Source organism: Thalia democratica, chromosome 2, assembly GCF_965202585.1.
Source record: "Thalia democratica chromosome 2, ktThaDemo2.hap1.1, whole genome shotgun sequence".
Taxonomy (NCBI): domain Eukaryota; kingdom Metazoa; phylum Chordata; class Thaliacea; order Salpida; family Salpidae; genus Thalia; species Thalia democratica.
The window spans coordinates 56,427,735-56,455,327 of NC_139166.1; the positions used below are offsets into that span (position 1 = coordinate 56,427,735).

Below are 27,593 nucleotides of genomic sequence, written 5' to 3' on the forward strand. Positions count from 1 at the left end.
CTTTTGCTTATTTGATTGAACACTGTCTTAATTTAGTTAGTATTATTTTTTTATCACATCCGAGAGACTGTCTTATTGAAAAAATATTTTTTTTTAATTTCTTTTCAAGAAAAGCAAGAAATGTTTTTTAATTCATTTTTTTTAATTTTCATACGAGTTTCCCCTAAAAACTTAAAATTTATAATTTTGGTTTCTTATGAAAGATAACGAGTTGTTTTATACAATAATAACAACCAGCTTTGCAGTTGTGTTTGTTTTTCTTTACTTACTTCTTAACTTTTCAAACTATAGATCAGAGAACAAAGTATAGTTGTATGCTTTTTGAACTCGTACTTTGAACACAGCCAAAAAGTGCAAACTTATCTAAATTATTGTCGTTCTTACTAAAGCTAAATCTAAATTACTAGTTATTTAATATATAAACCAGAGTCTCTGTAGTCTATTAAGCTTTTAAATGGCTTTCAATTTGGTTGAGAAATTATTGAAAGTCATTTTTTCTTGTTTGGTCGTATTATATCACCTCTAATTTTAAACTATACCATGAATACTTTTCTATGAAAATTTCAAACTTTATATAAACTAAAATGTCATCCAAGTTTAAGTGTTTTTGAATCTAAATAAATCACAGTTACACTGTTTGTTATTTTCTTTCAACAACTAAAATTTAGTCCGGCTGTTTTGAAATCATTTATATTAATGTTTCAACTGTGTTGTACATAATTAAGAAAATCATGTGTTGATTAATGCATTTGAATAACTTGCTTGGTGTGTTTATTAACTTGGTACTAATTCGTAGTAGTTTTCATATATTTTAACTACAAATGTTTAAAATTAAACTTCTTGACACTTATTTAAAGGAAGAAGTTTTTTAATAACAAGTTGCAATTTCTACACAAACTTTTTACTTAATCAAGAAGTTCGAACTTAAGCGGCAGAATTTTTACATTTAAAACTAAATATCAAGGTTATTTGTGATTTTAGCATTGCCTTTTTGTCTTCGTAATCATAAAACAATGGTAGATCAATCGGTTTTACTTAGTTACCATTGATATATAAATGGTGCAAATTTCAATATTAACGACAACACTTACTTAAAAGTATAACAATTATTTCAATAAAGTGTTCTAGATATTTGTTTTTGAAAATAAAAGAAGACAACAATTTAATGAATTATTTTTAGAATACTGCCTTTAAATACTTCATTAATAATTTTTAACAGTAAAAAAAAACGGTATAAAATAAGGATTTTGCCCGTTTTGAATAAAAAATAGTTTGAACTTTTAATTATTATTGTGTTTTAATATTTGATGTTTTATATTTTATCTAGAAATTCAGTTGTTAACAAACTATTTAAGTTATAAAATATCTTTTAGTAAAAAGCTACTTTATAAAATGATATTTTAAGAAATAGTTAATTTGAAGTCTAAAAAAATTAAAAATGTCAAATAAAGTATTATTTGTATTAATAATGATAAACATCAATAACATAAAGTTTGATGAAACTAAAATAAGTCCTTCGAGCCGGAGTCGAACCAGCGACCTATGGATTTCTAACAACTTGCTACAGTCCACCGCTCTACCAACTGAGCTATAGAAGGTGCTAAATATTAGCACAAATTTGTGTTTATAAACTTTAGTGTTTAAAGCACTTGGTGCACTTAACAATTTATTTTGTTTATTAAGTACATCAACACGGCATGTTAAAACGAAAATATGCTTTTGAAATTGAAAATATTTTGATTGATTTTATCAACTCACTAGTATGGCTTTATGCGCTTCTTCTGTTAAGTTGAAATCTTGCGTACCAATTGAAGTCTTTAAAGCTTAAAAATTTTAAATACCAATTTACAAACAATAATTTTGAAATAGATTTTTGTAATAGATTTTCATGCGTACCAACTGAGCTATCGAAGGTTGTTATAGTAACAATGATTGTTTTTTCTATATAATTAAATAATTAATGTATACCTTTAAAATTTTTTCTAAAGAAGCTTGTAAACACTGAGAATAATATGAAATTATATTAGCTTGTTTACATGTGATTCAAGTTATATTTGTAACCTATCATAATACTTAATTTTAAGTTTTTGCACAATTTTATTTGTAAACAAATAAATAAGTATTACAGTGTTTCCTCGCTAATCCGGTTCTCGCTAATCCGGTTCCTCGCTAATCCGGCCGGTTTTAGTCGAGAAGTCGACTTATTCACTTTAACGTTTAATTTCATTTTACTTCGAAAAAGTATTCAATTTACGTTTTATAAGTATGCAAGCAATATTTTGTTACGTCATAATAAAGTATCATTTGTATGATCTTAAGTTTTTTTTTCATACTTTCCTGCTCAGTTGTAACAAACTTGTTTATTATTCCTTTGCAATTTTTCTGTCTTTGCCTAGCAAGTTACACTTTAATATACTACAATCAACATATCTGGTTAAAAAATGGATAAGACAGCAAAGAAACGAAAACGCGTTCAACTAACAATTAAAAACAAGTTAAACGTTTGCGAAATGGCAAACAATAATGTGCCTAAAGCTGTTATAATGAGCCAGTTTAACATTGGTAAGTCAACTTTAAATGACATTTTGAGAGGCGAAGAAAAGTTCACAAAGTTTAAAGCCGAAAAGGAGGAGCTGGGACTAATCGGAGCTGCAAACATGGTCGTTTTAATGCTGGACAAAATCTGACTGAACAAAAATTTTCAGCTTGATATTCGACTAAAATTACAAACTTGCTAAAACTTGAACTGGACAATTTCTAACTTAGTAAAAGCTGACTTTTAAAAAAATTTAACTTCCAAAAATATCCTTTTAAACTTATACAATATTATAAATATAATTAAATATATATTATAGAATACATTTTTAACGTATAATACTAATATATAATAAGGAATGTAAAAATATTCTTTTAAATTTATAAAAGTAAGTATAATACTTAACAATATTATAAATATAACTAAATATATATAATTAAATACACTTTTAACGTATTAAAATAATACTAATACATAATGAAGAATATAAAAATAAAAATATTCTTTTAAACTTATAAAAATAATTAACAATATTATAACAAAAAATAGTAATAAAGTTTTCTTCTAAACTTATAAAAATAATTAACAACATTATAACAAAAAATAATAATAAATACTAACTAATCTATAACAAAAAATTGATAACACTATATAAATATACAAATTAATATTTGTATACAATTAAAAGTTTTTTTATAAAATATAATGAGTAAAAAATAATTTTCTCGAAAAAAAAAAATCAGTTGTGAAAAAATATATTAAAAACTATAAAATATAAAACAAAATATTAAAAAAATCAACAAAAATAAATTATTTGATACAGAGTGATATAAAAGTTTGTCACCATTCTCTTATGAGTTTAGGTTATAGACCTCTTTTTATCAAACTATAATTTATTTACTATTTCTTCGAAATAAAATTTAAATCAAAAACTTTAAAAAGTAAGTACTTGTTTTAGTTATATTTAAATAAAACAAAGTTTAAATTATTAAAACGCCTGTTTTTACTTTTAAAACTAACAATTTTAGGTATTGTATTAAAATTTTTACGATCTTCTAAACTTTACCTTAAAAAACACCTAAATTCGCCTTTTCAAACTATATGCCATTACAAAAAACATTTTAACACAAAAAGTTATGTACAAAATTTGTTGAAAGTTTGTACAACTGTTGTTAAATGCAAAGTCTAGTAGTTAATTTTTTTTAAATGTTTTAACTAATGTATTAAAAGTTTTACGATCTTCTGAACATCACCTTTAAAAACACCTAAATTTTTAATACATTGGTAAAAGCAACAAAAATCATTTATATACTAGACTATTCCTTTAAATTAATTTGTGCGAAGTTTAAATGATTTTTGAAAAAATACTTTTGGTTAAAAATGTATTTAGTGATGGCTTATATTTGAAAAAAGCAAAAGTAAGTGTTTTTAGAGGTGAAGTTCAGAAGATCGTAAAACTTTTAATACATTAGTTAAAACATTTAAAAAAAATTAACTACTAGACTATGCTTTCAACAACAGTTGTATAAATTTTCAACAAATTTTGTACACAACTTTTTGTCTTAAAATGTTTTTTGTAAAGGCATATAGTTTAAAAAAGCATATATAGGTGTTTATAAAGTAGTAAAGGTGTTTTTTTGAAGATTAAGTTTAGATGATGGTAAAATTTTTAATACATTGATAAAAACAACAAAAATCAATTATTTACTAGAATATTTCTTGAAATTATTTTGTGCGAAATTTGAACGATTTTTGTAAAAATTTTCTGTTTACAAATGCTTTTAGTGATGGCTTATATTCGAAAAAAGCAAAAGTAGGTGTTTTTTAGAGGTGAAGTTCAGAAGATCGTAAAACTTTTAATACATTAGTTAGAACACTAAAAAAAAATTAACTACTAGACTTTGCATTTAAAAACAAATGTACAAATTTTCAACAAATTTTGTACATAACTTTTTGTGTTAAAATGTTTTTTGTAATGGCATATAGTTTGAAAAGGCGAATTTAGGTGTTTTTTAAGGTAAAGTTTAGAAGGTCGTAAAAATTTTAATACAATACCTGAAATTGTTAGTTTTAAAAGTAAAAACAGGCGTTTTAATAATTTAAACTTTGTTTTATTTAAATATAACTTAAACAAGTACTTACTTTTTGAAGTTTTTGATTTAAATTTTTATTTCGAAGAAATAGTAAATAAATTATAGTTTGATAAAAAGAGGTCTATAACCTAAACTCATAAGAGAATGGTGACAAACTTTTATATCACTCTGTATCAAATAATTTATTTTTGTTGATTTTTTTAATATTTTGTTTTATATTTTATAGTTTTTAATATATTTTTTTACAATTGATTTTATTTTTTTTTTTCGAGAAAATTATTTTTTACTTATTATATTTTATAAAATAACTTTTAATTGTATACAAATATTAGTTTGTATATTTATATAGTGTTATCAATTTTTTGTTATAGATTAGTTAGTATTTATTATTATTTTTTGTTATAATGTTGTTAATTATTTTTATAAGTTTAAAAGAAAACTTTATTACTATTTTTTGTTATAATATTGTTAATTATTTTTATAAATTTTAAAGAATATTTTTATTTTTATATTCTTCATTACATATTAGTATTATTTTAATACGTTAAAAGTGTATTTAATTATATATATTTAGTTATATTTATAATATTGTTAAGTATTATACTTACTTTTATAAGTTTAAAAGAATATTTTTACATTCCTTATTATATATTAGTATTATATGTTAAAAATGTATTCTATAATATATATTTAATTATATTTATAATATTGTATAAGTTTAAAAGGATATTTTTGGAAGTTAAATTTTTTAAAAGTCAGCTTTTACTAAGTTAAAATTGTCCAGTTCAAGTTTAGCAAGTTTGTAGTTTTAGTCGAATATCAAGCTGAAAATTTTTGTCCAGTCAGATTTTGTCAAGCATTAAAACGACCATAGCTGCAAACGACAAAAAAAGTAGAAGGAGGCGTCTTTGACAAGCTAAACAGCGCCCTTCACATTTGGTTTCGTCAGGAACGTTAAAAGGGTTGTCCAATAACTGGCCCAATACTATTAGAAAAAGCCTCCGTGAGTTTTCTGCTAAGAAACGAGAAAGCACTGTAAAACAATCTTCCATTCTTTCTTTAAAAAAAAAAAATCTTATTTTATTTAAAGTGTTAACAGTGTAGATTTTTCCATTAATTTTGAACTTATAAAATTTTGTTTTGTTTAGTTTTGTCTGTTTTAATTCTTTTTCTTTGAATAAAGTAAAATAAATTAAATTAACAGAAATTTTATAGTACGTTTTGTTATAGACATTCATAATATAAAAAAGGTAGATAATTTGTAAAAAAAGCAATATTTTGTTCTTATCCGGCCAAAGGCAAATCCGGCCATTTTTCAAAAAATCTTGCCCAACCTGGCCGGATTAGCAAGGAAGCACTGTATATGTTCTTATAACTATAAGAAAATTAAATAAAAATTAAAAAATTGCAAAAAAATATATTTTATAAAAAAATTCTAAAACTTATGTAAAACAACTATAACTTTTAATTTAGATTAAAAATATCAAACTTAAAAAAAAGCTACAACAAAAGTGTAAGAAAATAATAGTTTATAATAAAAACGCTTAGACTATATTTTAATTTATTAACAATGATTTTTAAACCTTAGTTAAAACTTTTCTATGCTTGGTATATAACTAGAACTGTATTTTTTATTAAAGTAAACATGTATGTATTTAAGCATTATTTTATGTACTTAGATATATGTGTCTATTAAACAGCTCTTAAATTAATATTTCAAAGCATTTCATAAATTAAACGTTTTCATACAACATACTTTTTCATAATACAGTCCTAGTTATATACCAAACATAGAAAAGTTTTAACTAAGGTTAAAAAATCATTGTTAATAAATTAAAATATAGTCTAAGAGTTTTTATTATAAACTATTATTTTCTTACACTTTTGTTGTAGCTTTTTTTTAAGTTTGATATTTTTAATCTAAATTAAAAGTTATAGTTGTTTTACATAAGTTTTAGAATTTTTTTATAAAATATATTTTTTTTGCAATTTTTTAGTTTTTATTTAATTTTCTTATAGTTATAAAAACATATAATACTTATTTATTTGTTTACAAATAAAATTGTGCAAAAACTTAAAATTAAGTATTATGATAGGTTACAAATATAACTTGAATCACATGTAAACAAGCTAATATAATTTCATATTATTCTCAGTGTTTACAAGCTTCTTTAGAAAAAATTTTAAAGGTATACATTAATTATTTAATTATATAGAAAAAACAATCATGGTTACTATAACAACCTTCGATAGCTCAGTTGGTACGCATGAAAATCTATTACAAAAATCTATTTCCAAATTATTGTTTGTAAATTGGTATTTAAAATTTTTAAGCTTTTAAGACTTCAATTGGTACGCAAGATTTCAACTTAACAGAAGAAGCGCATAAAGCCATACTAGTGAGTTGATAAAATCAATCAAAATATTTTCAATTTCAAAAGCATATTTTCGTTTTAACATGCCGTGTTGATGTACTTAATAAACAAAATCAATTGTTAAGTGCACCAAGTGCTTTAAACACTAAAGTTTATAAACACAAATTTGTGCTAGTATTTAGCACCTTCGATAGCTCAGTTGGTAGAGCGGTGGACTGTAGCAAGTTGTTAGAAATCCATAGGTCGCTGGTTCGACTGCGGCTCGAAGGACTTATTTTAGTTTCATCAAACTTTATGTTATTGATGTTTATCATTATTAATACAAATAATACTTTATTTGACATTTTTAATTTTTTTAGACTTCAAATTAACTATTTCTTAAAATATCATTTTATAAAGTAGCTTTTTACTAAAAGATATTTTATAACTTTAATAGTTTGTTAACAACTGAATTTCTAGATAAAATATAAAACATCAAATATTAAAACACAATAATAATTAAAAGTTCAAACTATTTTTTATTCAAAACGGGCAAAATCCTTATTTTATACCGTTTTTTTTTACTGTTAAAAATTATTAATGAAGTATTTAAAGGCAGTATTCTAAAAATAATTCATTAAATTGTTGTCTTCTTTTATTTTCAAAAACAAATATCTAGAACACTTTATTGAAATAATTGTTATACTTTTAAGTAAGTGTTGTCGTTAATATTGAAATTTGCACCATTTATATATCAATGGTAACTAAGTAAAACCGATTGATCTACCATTGTTTTATGATTACGAAGACAAAAAGGCAATGCTAAAATCACAAATAACCTTGATATTTAGTTTTAAATGTAAAAATTCTGCCGCTTAAGTTCGAACTTCTTGATTAAGTAAAAAGTTTGTGTAGAAATTGCAACTTGTTATTAAAAAACTTCTTCCTTTAAATAAGTGTCAAGAAGTTTAATTTTAAACATTTGTAGTTAAAATATATGAAAACTACTACGAATTAGTACCAAGTTAATAAACACACCAAGCAAGTTATTCAAATGCATTAATCAACACATGATTTTCTTAATTATGTACAACACAGTTGAAACATTAATATAAATGATTTCAAAACAGCCGGACTAAATTTTAGTTGTTGAAAGAAAATAACAAACAGTGTAACTGTGATTTATTTAGATTCAAAAACACTTAAACTTGGATGACATTTTAGTTTATATAAAGTTTGAAATTTTCATAGAAAAGTATTCATGGTATAGTTTAAAATTAGAGGTGATATAATACGACCAAACAAGAAAAAATGACTTTCAATAATTTCTCAACCAAATTGAAAGCCATTTAAAAGCTTAATAGACTACAGAGACTCTGGTTTATATATTAAATAACTAGTAATTTAGATTTAGCTTTAGTAAGAACGACAATAATTTAGATAAGTTTGCACTTTTTGGCTGTGTTCAAAGTACGAGTTCAAAAAGCATACAACTATACTTTGTTCTCTGATCTATAGTTTGAAAAGTTAAGAAGTAAGTAAAGAAAAACAAACACAACTGCAAAGCTGGTTGTTATTATTGTATAAAACAACTCGTTATCTTTCATAAGAAACCAAAATTATAAATTTTAAGTTTTTAGGGGAAACTCGTATGAAAATTAAAAAAAATGAATTAAAAAACATTTCTTGCTTTTCTTGAAAAGAAATTAAAAAAAAATATTTTTTCAATAAGACAGTCTCTCGGATGTGATAAAAAAATAATACTAACTAAATTAAGACAGTGTTCAATCAAATAAGCAAAAGTGCATTGTCCGGGAATCGAACCCGGGCCTCCCGCGTGGCAGGCGAGAATTCTACCACTGAACCAACAATGCTTGTTAGAGATTCAAAATTTATACTATATAAACCAAATGCTTATCAAATGCAGCGTATCTGCATTTGCTTTTCAAAAGTAGCTAACCGTTGTGATGATATTAAAAATCAACTGTTCATTTAGCTTTGATTTTATGCGACTTGAATATTAGTGCATTTAGTATTTACTTTTTTTTACTATCTTATTACCGGTTCGATATTTAGTTTTTGTGCATTTTTAAATTATAACCATTTTTAAACACATTATTTATTTAAAAAAGTTAATTTATTTTTGTTACAGTAAAAAAAATTATGTACAAACCAGGGGCGTAGCGTGGGGAGGGACGCTGGTGCATGCGTGCCACCCAAAACAAAAAGAAGTAAAAAAAAAATGCAACATCTTTACACTTTATTGTTTATTTTTTCTGCTTAATTTGCCTTTTTTCAACTATGTTTTTCTAGTACTATTCGAAAAGTAAAACAAAATTTCTAATACCAATTAGTGACAAGTTAGGGAAATTACCCAGTATACTGATTCGGTGCGTAATTTCAAATGCGCACCGATGTTGATGAAAAACTCCATAAGGAAAAATTTTATAACTTCATTAACTTCATAAGAGTTTAGACTCAAACAGTACGCAACTAGTTAGTGCACCGAAGTAGTATAACCTTATGACAGATTTTTTAAAAGGGAAAAATTTTGTACTACAAACTAGACAATTTTGATAGTAACACTAACTAAATTTTTACATCAAAATTTAAAACCAGCTTATCTATTTATAAAACTAATGTACCATTTTTACTTTCGTTTATTTAAATATTAACAGACAGTATTTGGTTTAAAACTAAAATAAATTTACAGTTGCAACTACTTAAGCTTAATAAACAAAGTTAGGAAATTTTGTAAAAATATTAAAGTTTACTTAAACTTTGTTAAAACCAAGTTGTCACTTTGAAATCGAACTTTGTCAAACATTTTAGAAGCCGGTTGTTGAAAAAACATAATTAAAAATTAATAATGTTTTCAGAGGTGTCAATTTAAACAATTAACATTTTTGCATTCAAACATGATATAAGCAGTAAGTAAAATTTGTGAGTGAAACATTAATAGGTATATGCTTTTTTTACGTTTGTGTAAGCACGATGATGACCAATAAGACCAGGGAACTATTCAATTCTGATGATATGTTTTTATTTGGAAAAGTCCTTTAACTGTATTCTATTTGTAGTGCACGACTCGATAACTGAAACGTATTTTCGTACACCAGGTCCTAGGATCAAACATTTTTAGTGTTTTTATTTTATTCTACAAATTGTTCAAGACAATACTTGGATACAAATATTTAGCCTTGTTTAATCTTCTGATCCCAATAAAAATCTTAAAGTTATGGTAGTCGAAATTGTATAATGAGAAATTATAGAATCCTTTCATAAGAGCGATTAATCTTAAATTAACATTTAATTCATATAGAGCTATTTTATTAGATTACAAATTAAATAATGCATATGAGAATGAGACTTTTATTTATACTTAAATAAGTTAAGAACATTTAAGCCATAGCTTTAAAATTAACATAACTTAATAAAATTAGTAATTTTTTTAGTAGTTAATGAGAATTTGGTAATTATATAAGAAAAAAATCATCAGATATTTGTTTATGATTCATCTTAAATGTAGTATATAATAATTATTCTTGGTAGCGTAAGCTATTAAAGTTTTCTTTTTCAACTAAACAAAGTTGTAGAATTTTTTAAAATTTTTAATTAGCTTATTAACACCATTTATCGTTAGTTTTATATTACAAACAATTTTTCTTTTTTTTTAAACTATATGTAGCTAAAGCTTAAATGTGACGTCAAGAAATTCAGTATTTAGTTTTAAACAACAGCTAACGAACAGTAGCTATAAGTTTGCAGTTTACTTAACCACGTGATTATTTTCAACGAGCGTCAAAGCCATCGAGCAAAAACACGTTTAAAATTTGCAGCGCAATAATATAGCACATTTTGTCGATTGAAATTTTTTTGAGTTTTCTTCGGACTAAAACTGTCCGGATAAGTGAGCGTCCGGATAAGTGAGTAAGCACTGTATTATATAAAACATGAACCAAAGTTTAGTTGATGTAGTAAACAATTAGAATTATACATGGTTGGAAGTCACTAAAAACAACATAACTATAAACCACAATGTATTATATACGTACAGAATATGATCTAGATGTGTGGCCGGTTAGCTCAGTTGGTTAGAGCGTCGTGCTAATAACGCGAATGTCGCGGGTTCGATCCCCATACTGGCCATACCTTTTTATAATTTTAGTTAGTTTGATTTTTGTTTTATTTTTTACTCGTTATTAAATTATATGTTTAATAAACAATTTTTAGCTTTTTTTTTTTGTTTGAACTTTTTTTAATCATAAGTTATTAATTTAATTTGTGTGTTTTTCACTATAGCTATGGTATATTACAGTTTTTATAATTTCACTATAATTCATATAAACTAAACTTTACAAAAAAAAATTCTAAAAATGAAGTATATAAGAAAGTTATAAATAAACAAGCAACTTATTAATGACTTTAAATGTTTTATAGGGTTAAAACTAAAATATTAGTATTATGTGAAAAGGAAAATAAACAAACTTATCGATATTGTAGTACTTTTAATATTTAAATAGTTGGTTAACTTGTTTTAAATTAGTCTTTATACAAAAGTTCTACATAAGAGTAAAATAACTATCAAGAAAATATTAACTGATATATTATTAATATGAATTTATGTCCTAGATATGACATTAAACTGTATCCTGGTGTATGACTCGATAACCGAAAGGTTTTTCGTCTCCAGGTCCTTGGACAAAGTTTTTGAGCGCTTTTTATTTCGTTCAATAAAATGTATATATATTAATATGTACCTTAGTAAACAATTTTTTGAATATGCTTTTATTTTTAGTTTACTGAGAATTTGTTTTTTGTCTGTAATGAAACATTTTAAGCGTTTTAAACTATCATTAAGCATGATATTAAATTACAAAATATAATTAAATGTTTAAACGTGTTTGTAGTACACATACTCTGCAAAATTTATTCAAGAAGAACTCTTAATATTTAGATTAAACAAATATGTTTTTTAATATAAATTTAATGTTTAATTAAATGCATTCATTCTATTATGACGTTATTAATTTAGAATTGAGTTTGTGCTAAAAGCTACTTTTACAATCAATATTAAGTTAATTTTGTTGTGTAATTATCAAATTAATAACCACAAATTCAGTATTTAAATACTTAAGTTTAAGTTTAATCAAAAATTGGCTAACTTTTTGTAAAACTTGTAAGAAATATTAAAAAAGCTAATGTACATAAAATTATAAATCTATTATTTAGTAAGTAATTTAAACTTGATTTATTGTAATTCTTTATAAACTGCAGCAGTGTCTCTACTAACATACTATTTTTTAAAGTAAAGTACAGTGTTTCCTCGCTAATCCGGCTAAGTTGGGCAAGAATTTTTTGAAAATACGGCCGGATTTGCCTTTGGCCGGATAAGAACAAAATATCGCTTTTTTTACAAGCTATCTCCCTTAGTTATGTTATGAATGTATATAACAAAACGTACTATAAAATTTCTGTTAATTTAATTTATTTTACTTTATTCAAAGAAAAAAGAATAAAAACAGACAAAACTAAACGCAACAAAATTTTATAAGTTCAAAATGTTAAACTGGCTCATTATAACAGCTTTAGGCACATTATTGTTTGCCATTTCGCAAACTTTTAACTTGTTTTCAATTGTTAGTTGAACGCGTTTTCGTTTCTTTGCTGTCTTATCCATTTTTAACCAGATATGTTGATTGTAGTACAATTAAAGTGTAACTTGCTTAGCAAAGACAGAAAAATTGCAAATGAATAATAAACAAGTTTGTTACAACTGAGCGGGAAAAGTATGAAAAAAAAATTCAGATTATACAAATGATACTTTATTATGACGTAACAATATATTGCTTGCATACTTATAAAACGTAAATTGAATACTTTTTCGAAGTAAAATGAAATTAAACGTTAAAGTGAATAAGTCGACTTCTCGACTAAAACCGGCCGGATTAACGAGGACCGGATTAGCGAGGAAGCACTGTACTATGTTGAAAAATAATCAAAGGTTAGTTTATATTTTCAAGTAACTATATAACACAAAATACATAAGTATTAGAAAAAGATTACTTCATCCATTATATAACATAATACATAAAATAACAAGTGCATAACAAGTAACAGTGCATAAATTGAGCCAAACAAATTGATAAAGCTCATAGTTTGCGTAAAACGTTTGAGCAAAATCACAGTCTAATATGTGAAGTATGTAAAATTTAGGATTTTATACGCGCGATACGGCTGTCAGACGTGATCCTCGTTAGTATAGTGGTGAGTATTCCCGCCTGTCACGCGGGCGACCGGAGTTCGATTCCCCGACGGGGAGGGTTTTTTATTTTCTGAAATTTCATTTTAATATTTGTAACCTTAATCTTAATTTACCTTGGCGTAGTAAAATTTAAATTGTTACTGTTTGTAACTATTAGCTTGAACCAGGGGCGTAGCGTGGGGAGGGACGCTGGCGCATGCGTGCCACCCAAAAATAAGAAAAATGTAAAAAAAAAGAATGTAATATCTTTATTCTCTATAGTTTATTTTTTCTGCTTAATTTGCCTTTTTTTCAACTATGTTTATCTAGTATTCAAAAAGTTAAACGAAATTTTGAATACCAATTAGTGAAAAGTTAGGAAAGTACATTTTATCACTCAATATACTGATTCGGTGCGTAATTGCAAATGCGCACCGATGTTGATGAAAAACTCCATAAGGAAAAATTTTATAAGTTCATTAACTTCATAAGATAAGAATTTAGACTCAAAAAGCACGCAATTAATATAGCGCACCGCTGTAGTATAACCTTATGGCAGATTATTTTTCTACAAAAAGTTTACAAAAATACGTCACGCTTAAAGAAAAATTAAACAATTTTACAATTTTTTTTTTTATGCCACATCGTTAAGACTACTGCTAGTTTTCTGAACTTTATTTTTGTAAATATACAAGATAAGCGTGTCGGCATATGAGAAAAAAACTTTGTTTGTGATTTTTATTTTAAACAAATACAATCACATGAATTAAATTTAAAAAGTATACTTTTAACTATTTTACAAAGTTGTAATAAACTGTAATAACAGTTATAAAGTTGGTCTATTTTAACTTCTGTGTAGCTTTATTAAAATTATGTGCAATGAGGTGTTGTTATCACTGTTGTATTGTATATTAAAGAGATTGATATTTTTTTCGTAAATAAAACAGATACTTTCGTTTTATTGAATATATTAATTTTTAAAGATATAAAGTTTACTATAAGTAATAAAAACAACTTTTATTTAGTAAGCTTACATTTTTGCAAGTATAAGTAATTCTAATGAAATATATACTTTTATTTAACTGTTTAATTTTGTAAGATATTAATATTTTTTAAAACAGTTAACGAACTTATTTTACTTAATAAATTTATTTCAATTATATTACTTATAAAAAGTTTTTTTATAGCTAATTACAAAAGTTTTAATTTAGAGGATTTTTTGAGAAAACAATTTGCGCTTCCCCTGACCAAAATACCACGTTACGCCACTGGCTTGAACCATAAATATTTTCAGTTTAAAGGTAAACTTAATAAATTTTAGGTAAGTTTAAAAACAATCTTAACTAAGTAAATCAAAGTTTGCAAATATTAAACTATTTGTCAACTAAATAAATAAAAAACCAAGTAATTTTCTGTTTTTATAGTTAAAAATTTAAAGTTAAAGCGTTTATTTCAAAACAATAAAAAATACTGTTATAGATACTACCTGCTAATTTTTTGCATTTTGCTAATTCAAGCCAATTTACAAATTATTTTTGTAAACGATTAAAGCTTGTAAATACAGTAGGTTTCAACTAAATTTATATGCTTTTATTTTGATTTAAAAATAACTGTTTTCGTTTGGTAGTTCTGTAAAGTGTAAATATATCAAAAAATAAAGTATTTTAAAAGTATAGGTATAGAGTTATTTTCTACTTTTAATTAATTATTAAATCATAGTTTAAAAATATTTTCAACAGATACAATAGCAATTTAAAGCTTTTAAAAGCAAACTGTTTTTAAGTGTAAAAATATTCAGTAAAATTTAATTAAATATAATAAAATCTACGGATAATAGAGTTTTTGTTATAGCAGAGATTTTTATATTTTGTCTATGACCACATGTTTATAAATTAGCACTGAAATGTTGATAAAAAACTTCATTGATGTGGTAAATAAATGGTTGATTATTTAACTTAACATTAAAATTAAAAAATATTTTTTTTTGGTTGATGTCAAATATGCACGAAAGTTAACTTTTGCACAGCGTCAATTTTGCACAAAGACACTTTTGCACGGGTTGAAAAAATTTTATTTAATCTTATATTTTATTAATTTATTTTTTCTTTACGTTTGTGTTTTTACTATCACTGTTACCCCTAACTCTTAACCCCGGTCGGTAACTTTTTTTTTCTATTTTGTTTTTTTTATCAACTTTTTTTCTGCATTTTATTTTATTATATTAAATTTTATTTGAGATTTGTACTACTTTTTTTTCATTTTTACTATAACTGTTTCCCCTAACCCTTAATCTCAGTTAATATCTTTATTCTTAACTTTCGTTTTTATTTTAATTAATACATATTTTCTTTATTTTTATCAATGTTTTCTTTGTATTTTATTTGTATTTTTAAACACTCGTGCAAAAATTACTTTTCGTACAAAAGTGACCCTTCATGCAAAAGTTTCTTTGTGCAAAACTGTCTTCGTACAAAAATGTACTTTCGTGCAAAATTGCCTTCGTGCGAAAGTGTGTCTTCACGCTTATTCGAACCTTTGTGCAAAAGTGTCTCCGTGCATATTTGACCCGTTCTCATACTTGTTAGCTATATACAAAGCTTCGAGAAATAAGTTGGTTATGTTTATAAATATTTTACGAAAATAAAATTATAAAGGATAAACTACCAATAAAACTTATTAATATAAAAGTATATAAAAAAGAAAAATAATTCATACATTAAACTTCATGACTAAAATTTCATACCGTTATTTATGCAGATAATGAACCTATAAAATAAATTTCTATTAGAAAGACCAGAATGTGTAAATAAAAATAAATTTCATTTTTAGGAAACTATCTAACAACTACTTACATAAAATAATTCTATTGGTTTAACGTAACTTAAAAAGCAGCATTTATAAATAAATTGATAACAATTGTTAACTGGTAATAAGCAATTAAAGAATCAATGAGAGATTAAATTAAACTTTATCAAATATAGCTGTAACAAGGGTTCTTCCTAAGCGCCCGGCTAGCTCAGTCGGTAGAGCGTTGGACTCTTAATCCAACGGTCGTGGGTTCGAGCCCCACGTTGGGCGTGGTTTTCATTGTTTTTTGCTGAAATGAACTATCTTTTGATAATAACATTGATTTACTTTAGGTGATTTTGTGTTTTTTTTTAATATTTTTTAATATCAAGTAGTATTAAACAGAATCTAAAACAACTTATTGTTTAAGCAGGGTCAACAGAACAATGTTTATGAATGTATATTAAAAAAAATAGGTATAATTTATGACCTGTATTTTTAACGATATTTTCTTGTAAAATTGTAAATTTACTACTAGTTTACTTTAAATGGTAATACATAATTAATTAGGTGAGCTTGATTTTTGACTTGAAAGTAACTAAACCATAAAAAATAGAGTTATGTGAAAATCAAATACAAGAGTATTACTACATTCCAACAAATAACTAGCTACCCGAATTAATTTTTTTTTTGAATATCTGATCAACACACTTGTATCTGATCATAAAAATAATTACTGAATTACTTGCTTACTATCTGATTCAAACTTTATAATTTCAAAACAAAATACAGTTGAAAATTGTAGATTTACATCAGTAGTCCTTCTATTACTTGTTTTTAAGTTTCATAAAGCTTGCTAAAATTAGTTTGAAATTATTCGTTTCTACTTAAAACATTTACATCATTCCATTCTTAAATGCAAAATATTTTACTACTGTACCAAAAGTACAAAAATGCGTCGACCGGGAGTCGAACCCGGAACTAGTGCTTGGAAGGCACCAATGCTAACCGTTACACCATCGACGCTTGTTTGCAATGAAAAATTACTATATATAAACCCAAATGTCGAGGCAAGTAAATCTGTAGCGCATTCGAATGCTAGCATATGTTCGTTCAAGCGTTAATTTTTTTGCCTTTAACTCGACAAAATGTGCTATATTATTGCGCTGCAAATTTTAAACGTGTTTTTGCTCGATGGCTTTGACGCTCGTTGAAAATAATCACGTGGTTAAGTAAACTGCAAACTTATAGCTACTGTTCGTTAGCTGTTGTTTAAAACTAAATACTGAATTTCTTGACGTCACATTTAAGCTTTAGCTACATATAGTTTAAAAAAAAAGAAAAATTGTTTGTAATATAAAACTAACGATAAATGGTGTTAATAAGCTAATTAAAAATTTTAAAAAATTCTACAACTTTGTTTAGTTGAAAAAGAAAACTTTAATAGCTTACGCTACCAAGAATAATTATTATATACTACATTTAAGATGAATCATAAACAAATATCTGATGATTTTTTTCTTATATAATTACCAAATTCTCATTAACTACTAAAAAAATTACTAATTTTATTAAGTTATGTTAATTTTAAAGCTATGGCTTAAATGTTCTTAACTTATTTAAGTATAAATAAAAGTCTCATTCTCATATGCATTATTTAATTTGTAATCTAATAAAATAGCTCTATATGAATTAAATGTTAATTTAAGATTAATCGCTCTTATGAAAGGATTCTATAATTTCTCATTATACAATTTCGACTACCATAACTTTAAGATTTTTATTGGGATCAGAAGATTAAACAAGGCTAAATATTTGTATCCAAGTATTGTCTTGAACAATTTGTAGAATAAAATAAAAACACTAAAAATGTTTGATCCTAGGACCTGGTGTACGAAAATACGTTTCAGTTATCGAGTCGTGCACTACAAATAGAATACAGTTAAAGGACTTTTCCAAATAAAAACATATCATCAGAATTGAATAGTTCCCTGGTCTTATTGGTCATCATCGTGCTTACACAAACGTAAAAAAAGCATATACCTATTAATGTTTCACTCACAAATTTTACTTACTGCTTATATCATGTTTGAATGCAAAAATGTTAATTGTTTAAATTGACACCTCTGAAAACATTATTAATTTTTAATTATGTTTTTTCAACAACCGGCTTCTAAAATGTTTGACAAAGTTCGATTTCAAAGTGACAACTTGGTTTTAACAAAGTTTAAGTAAACTTTAATATTTTTACAAAATTTCCTAACTTTGTTTATTAAGCTTAAGTAGTTGCAACTGTAAATTTATTTTAGTTTTAAACCAAATACTGTCTGTTAATATTTAAATAAACGAAAGTAAAAATGGTACATTAGTTTTATAAATAGATAAGCTGGTTTTAAATTTTGATGTAAAAATTTAGTTAGTGTTACTATCAAAATTGTCTAGTTTGTAGTACAAAATTTTTCCCTTTTAAAAAATCTGTCATAAGGTTATACTACTTCGGTGCACTAACTAGTTGCGTACTGTTTGAGTCTAAACTCTTATGAAGTTAATGAAGTTATAAAATTTTTCCTTATGGAGTTTTTCATCAACATCGGTGCGCATTTGAAATTACGCACCGAATCAGTATACTGGGTAATTTCCCTAACTTGTCACTAATTGGTATTAGAAATTTTGTTTTACTTTTCGAATAGTACTAGAAAAACATAGTTGAAAAAAGGCAAATTAAGCAGAAAAAATAAACAATAAAGTGTAAAGATGTTGCATTTTTTTTTTACTTCTTTTTGTTTTGGGTGGCACGCATGCACCAGCGTCCCTCCCCACGCTACGCCCCTGGTTTGTACATAATTTTTTTTACTGTAACAAAAATAAATTAACTTTTTTAAATAAATAATGTGTTTAAAAATGGTTATAATTTAAAAATGCACAAAAACTAAATATCGAACCGGTAATAAGATAGTAAAAAAAAGTAAATACTAAATGCACTAATATTCAAGTCGCATAAAATCAAAGCTAAATGAACAGTTGATTTTTAATATCATCACAACGGTTAGCTACTTTTGAAAAGCAAATGCAGATACGCTGCATTTGATAAGCATTTGGTTTATATAGTATAAATTTTGAATCTCTAACAAGCATAGTTGGTTCAGTGGTAGAATTCTCGCCTGCCACGCGGGAGGCCCGGGTTCGATTCCCGGACATTGCACTTTTGCTTATTTGATTGAACACTGTCTTAATTTAGTTAGTATTATTTTTTTATCACATCCGAGAGACTGTCTTATTGAAAAAATATTTTTTTTTAATTTCTTTTCAAGAAAAGCAAGAAATGTTTTTTAATTCATTTTTTTTAATTTTCATACGAGTTTCCCCTAAAAACTTAAAATTTATAATTTTGGTTTCTTATGAAAGATAACGAGTTGTTTTATACAATAATAACAACCAGCTTTGCAGTTGTGTTTGTTTTTCTTTACTTACTTCTTAACTTTTCAAACTATAGATCAGAGAACAAAGTATAGTTGTATGCTTTTTGAACTCGTACTTTGAACACAGCCAAAAAGTGCAAACTTATCTAAATTATTGTCGTTCTTACTAAAGCTAAATCTAAATTACTAGTTATTTAATATATAAACCAGAGTCTCTGTAGTCTATTAAGCTTTTAAATGGCTTTCAATTTGGTTGAGAAATTATTGAAAGTCATTTTTTCTTGTTTGGTCGTATTATATCACCTCTAATTTTAAACTATACCATGAATACTTTTCTATGAAAATTTCAAACTTTATATAAACTAAAATGTCATCCAAGTTTAAGTGTTTTTGAATCTAAATAAATCACAGTTACACTGTTTGTTATTTTCTTTCAACAACTAAAATTTAGTCCGGCTGTTTTGAAATCATTTATATTAATGTTTCAACTGTGTTGTACATAATTAAGAAAATCATGTGTTGATTAATGCATTTGAATAACTTGCTTGGTGTGTTTATTAACTTGGTACTAATTCGTAGTAGTTTTCATATATTTTAACTACAAATGTTTAAAATTAAACTTCTTGACACTTATTTAAAGGAAGAAGTTTTTTAATAACAAGTTGCAATTTCTACACAAACTTTTTACTTAATCAAGAAGTTCGAACTTAAGCGGCAGAATTTTTACATTTAAAACTAAATATCAAGGTTATTTGTGATTTTAGCATTGCCTTTTTGTCTTCGTAATCATAAAACAATGGTAGATCAATCGGTTTTACTTAGTTACCATTGATATATAAATGGTGCAAATTTCAATATTAACGACAACACTTACTTAAAAGTATAACAATTATTTCAATAAAGTGTTCTAGATATTTGTTTTTGAAAATAAAAGAAGACAACAATTTAATGAATTATTTTTAGAATACTGCCTTTAAATACTTCATTAATAATTTTTAACAGTAAAAAAAAACGGTATAAAATAAGGATTTTGCCCGTTTTGAATAAAAAATAGTTTGAACTTTTAATTATTATTGTGTTTTAATATTTGATGTTTTATATTTTATCTAGAAATTCAGTTGTTAACAAACTATTAAAGTTATAAAATATCTTTTAGTAAAAAGCTACTTTATAAAATGATATTTTAAGAAATAGTTAATTTGAAGTCTAAAAAAATTAAAAATGTCAAATAAAGTATTATTTGTATTAATAATGATAAACATCAATAACATAAAGTTTGATGAAACTAAAATAAGTCCTTCGAGCCGCAGTCGAACCAGCGACCTATGGATTTCTAACAACTTGCTACAGTCCACCGCTCTACCAACTGAGCTATCGAAGGTGCTAAATACTAGCACAAATTTGTGTTTATAAACTTTAGTGTTTAAAGCACTTGGTGCACTTAACAATTGATTTTGTTTATTAAGTACATCAACACGGCATGTTAAAACGAAAATATGCTTTTGAAATTGAAAATATTTTGATTGATTTTATCAACTCACTAGTATGGCTTTATGCGCTTCTTCTGTTAAGTTGAAATCTTGCGTACCAATTGAAGTCTTAAAAGCTTAAAAATTTTAAATACCAATTTACAAACAATAATTTGGAAATAGATTTTTGTAATAGATTTTCATGCGTACCAACTGAGCTATCGAAGGTTGTTATAGTAACCATGATTGTTTTTTCTATATAATTAAATAATTAATGTATACCTTTAAAATTTTTTCTAAAGAAGCTTGTAAACACTGAGAATAATATGAAATTATATTAGCTTGTTTACATGTGATTCAAGTTATATTTGTAACCTATCATAATACTTAATTTTAAGTTTTTGCACAATTTTATTTGTAAACAAATAAATAAGTATTATATGTTTTTATAACTATAAGAAAATTAAATAAAAACTAAAAAATTGCAAAAAAAATATATTTTATAAAAAAATTCTAAAACTTATGTAAAACAACTATAACTTTTAATTTAGATTAAAAATATCAAACTTAAAAAAAAGCTACAACAAAAGTGTAAGAAAATAATAGTTTATAATAAAAACTCTTAGACTATATTTTAATTTATTAACAATGATTTTTTAACCTTAGTTAAAACTTTTCTATGTTTGGTATATAACTAGGACTGTATTATGAAAAAGTATGTTGTATGAAAACGTTTAATTTATGAAATGCTTTGAAATATTAATTTAAGAGCTGTTTAATAGACACATATATCTAAGTACATAAAATAATGCTTAAATACATACATGTTTACTTTAATAAAAAATACAGTTCTAGTTATATACCAAGCATAGAAAAGTTTTAACTAAGGTTTAAAAATCATTGTTAATAAATTAAAATATAGTCTAAGCGTTTTTATTATAAACTATTATTTTCTTACACTTTTGTTGTAGCTTTTTTTTAAGTTTGATATTTTTAATCTAAATTAAAAGTTATAGTTGTTTTACATAAGTTTTAGAATTTTTTTATAAAATATATTTTTTTGCAATTTTTTAATTTTTATTTAATTTTCTTATAGTTATAAGAACATATACAGTGCTTCCTTGCTAATCCGGCCAGGTTGGGCAAGATTTTTTGAAAAATGGCCGGATTTGCCTTTGGCCGGATAAGAACAAAATATTGCTTTTTTTACAAATTATCTACCTTTTTTATATTATGAATGTCTATAACAAAACGTACTATAAAATTTCTGTTAATTTAATTTATTTTACTTTATTCAAAGAAAAAGAATTAAAACAGACAAAACTAAACAAAACAAAATTTTATAAGTTCAAAATTAATGGAAAAATCTACACTGTTAACACTTTAAATAAAATAAGATTTTTTTTTTTTAAAGAAAGAATGGAAGATTGTTTTACAGTGCTTTCTCGTTTCTTAGCAGAAAACTCACGGAGGCTTTTTCTAATAGTATTGGGCCAGTTATTGGACAACCCTTTTAACGTTCCTGACGAAACCAAATGTGAAGGGCGCTGTTTAGCTTGTCAAAGACGCCTCCTTCTACTTTTTTTGTCGTTTGCAGCTATGGTCGTTTTAATGCTGGACAAAATCTGACTGGACAAAAATTTTCAGCTTGATATTCGACTAAAACTACAAACTTGCTAAACTTGAACTGGACAATTTTAACTTAGTAAAAGCTGACTTTTAAAAAATTTAACTTCCAAAAATATCCTTTTAAACTTATACAATATTATAAATATAATTAAATATATATTATAGAATACATTTTTAACATATAATACTAATATATAATAAGGAATGTAAAAATATTCTTTTAAACTTATAAAAGTAAGTATAATACTTAACAATATTATAAATATAACTAAATATATATAATTAAATACACTTTTAACGTATTAAAATAATACTAATATGTAATGAAGAATATAAAAATAAAAATATTCTTTAAAATTTATAAAAATAATTAACAATATTATAACAAAAAATAGTAATAAAGTTTTCTTTTAAACTTATAAAAATAATTAACAACATTATAACAAAAAATAATAATAAATACTAACTAATCTATAACAAAAAATTGATAACACTATATAAATATACAAACTAATATTTGTATACAATTAAAAGTTATTTTATAAAATATAATAAGTAAAAAATAATTTTCTCGAAAAAAAAAAATAAAATCAATTGTAAAAAAATATATTAAAAACTATAAAATATAAAACAAAATATTAAAAAAATCAACAAAAATAAATTATTTGATACAGAGTGATATAAAAGTTTGTCACCATTCTCTTATGAGTTTAGGTTATAGACCTCTTTTTATCAAACTATAATTTATTTACTATTTCTTCGAAATAAAAATTTAAATCAAAAACTTCAAAAAGTAAGTACTTGTTTAAGTTATATTTAAATAAAACAAAGTTTAAATTATTAAAACGCCTGTTTTTACTTTTAAAACTAACAATTTCAGGTATTGTATTAAAATTTTTACGACCTTCTAAACTTTACCTTAAAAAACACCTAAATTCGCCTTTTCAAACTATATGCCATTACAAAAAACATTTTAACACAAAAAGTTATGTACAAAATTTGTTGAAAATTTGTACATTTGTTTTTAAATGCAAAGTCTAGTAGTTAATTTTTTTTTAGTGTTCTAACTAATGTATTAAAAGTTTTACGATCTTCTGAACTTCACCTCTAAAAAACACCTACTTTTGCTTTTTTCGAATATAAGCCATCACTAAAAGCATTTGTAAACAGAAAATTTTTACAAAAATCGTTCAAATTTCGCACAAAATAATTTCAAGAAATATTCTAGTAAATAATTGATTTTTGTTGTTTTTATCAATGTATTAAAAATTTTACCATCATCTAAACTTAATCTTCAAAAAAACACCTTTACTACTTTATAAACACCTATATATGCTTTTTTAAACTATATGCCTTTACAAAAAACATTTTAAGACAAAAAGTTGTGTACAAAATTTGTTGAAAATTTATACAACTGTTGTTGAAAGCATAGTCTAGTAGTTAATTTTTTTTAAATGTTTTAACTAATGTATTAAAAGTTTTACGATCTTCTGAACTTCACCTCTAAAAACACTTACTTTTGCTTTTTTCAAATATAAGCCATCACTAAATACATTTTTAACCAAAAGTATTTTTTCAAAAATCATTTAAACTTCGCACAAATTAATTTAAAGGAATAGTCTAGTATATAAATGATTTTTGTTGCTTTTACCAATGTATTAAAAATTTAGGTGTTTTTAAAGGTGATGTTCAGAAGATCGTAAAACTTTTAATACATTAGTTAAAACATTTAAAAAAAATTAACTACTAGACTTTGCATTTAACAACAGTTGTACAAACTTTCAACAAATTTTGTACATAACTTTTTGTGTTAAAATGTTTTTTGTAATGGCATATAGTTTGAAAAGGCGAATTTAGGTGTTTTTTAAGGTAAAGTTTAGAAGATCGTAAAAATTTTAATACAATACCTAAAATTGTTAGTTTTAAAAGTAAAAACAGGCGTTTTAATAATTTAAACTTTGTTTTATTTAAATATAACTAAAACAAGTACTTACTTTTTAAAGTTTTTGATTTAAATTTTATTTCGAAGAAATAGTAAATAAACTATAGTTTGATAAAAAGAGGTCTATAACCTAAACTCATAAGAGAATGGTGACAAACTTTTATATCACTCTGTATCAAATAATTTATTTTTGTTGATTTTTTTAATATTTTGTTTTATATTTTATAGTTTTTAATATATTTTTTCACAACTGATTTTTTTTTTTCGAGAAAATTATTTTTTACTCATTATATTTTATAAAAAAACTTTTAATTGTATACAAATATTAATTTGTATATTTATATAGTGTTATCAATTTTTTGTTATAGATTAGTTAGTATTTATTATTATTTTTTGTTATAATGTTGTTAATTATTTTTATAAGTTTAGAAGAAAACTTTATTACTATTTTTTGTTATAATATTGTTAATTATTTTTATAAGTTTAAAAGAATATTTTTATTTTTATATTCTTCATTATGTATTAGTATTATTTTAATACGTTAAAAGTGTATTTAATTATATATATTTAGTTATATTTATAATATTGTTAAGTATTATACTTACTTTTATAAATTTAAAAGAATATTTTTACATTCCTTATTATATATTAGTATTATACGTTAAAAATGTATTCTATAATATATATTTAATTATATTTATAATATTGTATAAGTTTAAAAGGATATTTTTGGAAGTTAAATTTTTTTAAAAGTCAGCTTTTACTAAGTTAGAAATTGTCCAGTTCAAGTTTTAGCAAGTTTGTAATTTTAGTCGAATATCAAGCTGAAAATTTTTGTTCAGTCAGATTTTGTCCAGCATTAAAACGACCATGTTTGCAGCTCCGATTAGTCCCAGCTCCTCCTTTTCGGCTTTAAACTTTGTGAACTTTTCTTCGCCTCTCAAAATGTCATTTAAAGTTGACTTACCAATGTTAAACTGGCTCATTATAACAGCTTTAGGCACATTATTGTTTGCCATTTCGCAAACGTTTAACTTGTTTTTAATTGTTAGTTGAACGCGTTTTCGTTTCTTTGCTGTCTTATCCATTTTTTAACCAGATATGTTGATTGTAGTATATTAAAGTGTAACTTGCTAGGCAAAGACAGAAAAATTGCAAAGGAATAATAAACAAGTTTGTTACAACTGAGCAGGAAAGTATGAAAAAAAAACTTAAGATCATACAAATGATACTTTATTATGACGTAACAAAATATTGCTTGCATACTTATAAAACGTAAATTGAATACTTTTTCGAAGTAAAATGAAATTAAACGTTAAAGTGAATAAGTCGACTTCTCGACTAAAACCGGCCGGATTAGCGAGGAACCGGATTAGCGAGAACCGGATTAGCGAGGAAACACTGTAATACTTATTTATTTGTTTACAAATAAAATTGTGCAAAAACTTAAAATTAAGTATTATGATAGGTTACAAATATAACTTGAATCACATGTAAACAAGCTAATATAATTTCATATTATTCTCAGTGTTTACAAGCTTCTTTAGAAAAAATTTTAAAGGTATACATTAATTATTTAATTATATAGAAAAAACAATCATTGTTACTATAACAACCTTCGATAGCTCAGTTGGTACGCATGAAAATCTATTACAAAAATCTATTTCAAAATTATTGTTTGTAAATTGGTATTTAAAATTTTTAAGCTTTAAAGACTTCAATTGGTACGCAAGATTTCAACTTAACAGAAGAAGCGCATAAAGCCATACTAGTGAGTTGATAAAATCAATCAAAATATTTTCAATTTCAAAAGCATATTTTCGTTTTAACATGCCGTGTTGATGTACTTAATAAACAAAATAAATTGTTAAGTGCACCAAGTGCTTTAAACACTAAAGTTTATAAACACAAATTTGTGCTAATATTTAGCACCTTCTATAGCTCAGTTGGTAGAGCGGTGGACTGTAGTAAGTTGTTAGAAATCCATAGGTCGCTGGTTCGACTGCGGCTCGAAGGACTTATTTTAGTTTCATCAAACTTTATGTTATTGATGTTTATCATTATTAATACAAATAATACTTTATTTGACATTTTTAATTTTTTTAGACTTCAAATTAACTATTTCTTAAAATATCATTTTATAAAGTAGCTTTTTACTAAAAGATATTTTATAACTTAAATAGTTTGTTAACAACTGAATTTCTAGATAAAATATAAAACATCAAATATTAAAACACAATAATAATTAAAAGTTCAAACTATTTTTTATTCAAAACGGGCAAAATCCTTATTTTATACCGTTTTTTTTTACTGTTAAAAATTATTAATGAAGTATTTAAAGGCAGTATTCTAAAAATAATTCATTAAATTGTTGTCTTCTTTTATTTTCAAAAACAAATATCTAGAACACTTTATTGAAATAATTGTTATACTTTTAAGTAAGTGTTGTCGTTAATATTGAAATTTGCACCATTTATATATCAATGGTAACTAAGTAAAACCGATTGATCTACCATTGTTTTATGATTACGAAGACAAAAAGGCAATGCTAAAATCACAAATAACCTTGATATTTAGTTTTAAATGTAAAAATTCTGCCGCTTAAGTTCGAACTTCTTGATTAAGTAAAAAGTTTGTGTAGAAATTGCAACTTGTTATTAAAAAACTTCTTCCTTTAAATAAGTGTCAAGAAGTTTAATTTTAAACATTTGTAGTTAAAATATATGAAAACTACTACGAATTAGTACCAAGTTAATAAACACACCAAGCAAGTTATTCAAATGCATTAATCAACACATGATTTTCTTAATTATGTACAACACAGTTGAAACATTAATATAAATGATTTCAAAACAGCCGGACTAAATTTTAGTTGTTGAAAGAAAATAACAAACAGTGTAACTGTGATTTATTTAGATTCAAAAACACTTAAACTTGGATGACATTTTAGTTTATATAAAGTTTGAAATTTTCATAGAAAAGTATTCATGGTATAGTTTAAAATTAGAGGTGATATAATACGACCAAACAAGAAAAAATGACTTTCAATAATTTCTCAACCAAATTGAAAGCCATTTAAAAGCTTAATAGACTACAGAGACTCTGGTTTATATATTAAAT

At 24.5% G+C, this 27,593-nt stretch overlaps 7 non-coding genes across 7 annotated transcripts; 3 read left to right on the forward strand and 4 right to left on the reverse strand.

Moving 5' to 3' along the window:
* Window positions 1-1,512: 1,512 nt before the first annotated feature.
* Window positions 1,513-1,598, reverse strand: Trnay-gua (transfer RNA tyrosine (anticodon GUA)). Its single transcript is given in 2 exon segments — window positions 1,513-1,548; window positions 1,562-1,598. It is a non-coding gene; the product is annotated as a tRNA-Tyr (tRNA).
* Window positions 1,599-7,188: 5,590 nt separating this feature from the next.
* On the forward strand, window positions 7,189-7,274 carry Trnay-gua (transfer RNA tyrosine (anticodon GUA)). The gene is given in 2 exon segments: window positions 7,189-7,225; window positions 7,239-7,274. It is a non-coding gene; the product is annotated as a tRNA-Tyr (tRNA).
* A 1,512-nt stretch (window positions 7,275-8,786) lies between these two features.
* Window positions 8,787-8,857, reverse strand: Trnag-gcc (transfer RNA glycine (anticodon GCC)). The gene has a single exon. It is a non-coding gene; the product is annotated as a tRNA-Gly (tRNA).
* A 7,375-nt stretch (window positions 8,858-16,232) lies between these two features.
* On the forward strand, window positions 16,233-16,305 carry Trnak-cuu (transfer RNA lysine (anticodon CUU)). The gene has a single exon. It is a non-coding gene; the product is annotated as a tRNA-Lys (tRNA).
* A 663-nt stretch (window positions 16,306-16,968) lies between these two features.
* Trnag-ucc (transfer RNA glycine (anticodon UCC)) lies at window positions 16,969-17,040 on the reverse strand. Its single transcript has one exon. It is a non-coding gene; the product is annotated as a tRNA-Gly (tRNA).
* A 3,688-nt stretch (window positions 17,041-20,728) lies between these two features.
* Window positions 20,729-20,814, reverse strand: Trnay-gua (transfer RNA tyrosine (anticodon GUA)). Its single transcript is given in 2 exon segments — window positions 20,729-20,764; window positions 20,778-20,814. It is a non-coding gene; the product is annotated as a tRNA-Tyr (tRNA).
* A 5,590-nt stretch (window positions 20,815-26,404) lies between these two features.
* Window positions 26,405-26,490, forward strand: Trnay-gua (transfer RNA tyrosine (anticodon GUA)). Its single transcript is given in 2 exon segments — window positions 26,405-26,441; window positions 26,455-26,490. It is a non-coding gene; the product is annotated as a tRNA-Tyr (tRNA).
* Window positions 26,491-27,593: the final 1,103 nt, after the last annotated feature.